At 36.6% G+C, this 1,345-nt stretch overlaps 1 non-coding gene across 1 annotated transcript; it reads left to right on the top strand.

The window, feature by feature from the left end:
- Positions 1–273: 273 nt before the first annotated feature.
- On the top strand, positions 274–379 carry LOC133807918 (small nucleolar RNA R71). Its single transcript, XR_009879801.1, has one exon. It is a non-coding gene; the product is annotated as a small nucleolar RNA R71 (small nucleolar RNA).
- The last annotated feature ends 966 nt before the right edge of the window (positions 380–1,345 follow it).

Raw genomic sequence — 1,345 nt, 5'->3', positions numbered from 1 at the left:
TGGACGGCAAGGTTATTCTGCTACAATGGCTTGGTTAGAGATGCCACTTGAGTGGTCAATAAAGCAATAGGTTTAACCTCTAAGACTCCTACCACCTTCTTATTCTCACGCTCAATGGGCCAATTGTAGTTATTCATGGCCATCTCTTCCAGTAATTCATGAGCTTCATTAGCACTTTTTCTCATAAACGCTCCTCCCGATGTTGCATCAATAATTGTCCTTGTATTTCCCCCCAAACCATTGTAAAATGTATGCATCAGCAGCCACTTCTCTATTCCATGATGTGGGCACTTCCTTTGAAAAGCTTTAAAACGTTCATACACATCATATAAAGACTCCCCATCTAGCTGATGGAAGTTATTAATCTCTCCTCTATATCGGGCTGACTTCGCAGGAGGAAAATATTTACCAAGGAATTTATGAGCCAAGTCTTCCCAAGAGACTATAGAATTGGCTTGTAATGAATTCAACCAACTCTTAGCTCTGTCTCTATACAAAAATGGGAATAATCTTAATCTGACAGCATCGTTACTCACCCCGTTCATTTTGAATGTCGCACACGACTCTAAAAAGTTGGTAATGTGGAGATTTGGATCCTAGTTTGGTAATCCCCTGAATTGTACACAATTTTGTACCATCTGAATGATCGAGGGTTTTATCTCAAAATTATTCGCCTTTATAGTAGGAGGACGAATACTTGAATGTATCCTCGTAACAGTAGGGAGTACATAATTTCTTAATGGCGGGTCAACCTCAGCTCTACGTTACCCGCATTACCAAGATTTGCATTGCTGTTGACACTGTTATTCGCGTTCTCAGCCATGGAAAAATGCAGTCTTTTCTTTATCTTTCGGTTTTGTCTGCATGTTCTCTCAATTTCAAGGTCTACCGGTATGAGTTCCTTTTGTCTACTTCCCCACATATACCAATAATTCTTGAAACACGATACAACCTTGATTCGAATGAGTATAAAATATAAAAACCAAATTAGAACAAAAAACAATTAATTTTGATATTGGATATTAAGTCCCCGACAGCGACGCCAAAAACTTGATCGGTAAATTATGATACGCAAGTATACGTAATCGATTCAAGTAATATAGATAGTAAATAAGAATCATTCCCACAGAGACTATAACCCAATTACCAATAATTTCACTTTACTTTCTATTTGGCAAGTAAAATCAAGATAAACTTAAACATATAGCAAACATTACGCATAGAAACCTAATTGCTACACAACCATACAGGTACTTTCATCCAATATGTATCTATGTCTATATAACGATAACATATTCAATTCACATCTTTCAAATTTTGAATCAAAATCATAAATCAAGCAAAT

The sequence above is a fragment of the Humulus lupulus genome, chromosome X (assembly GCF_963169125.1).
Source record: "Humulus lupulus chromosome X, drHumLupu1.1, whole genome shotgun sequence".
NCBI lineage: Eukaryota > Viridiplantae > Streptophyta > Magnoliopsida > Rosales > Cannabaceae > Humulus > Humulus lupulus.
This window is presented reverse-complemented; position numbering and strand designations above follow the sequence as displayed.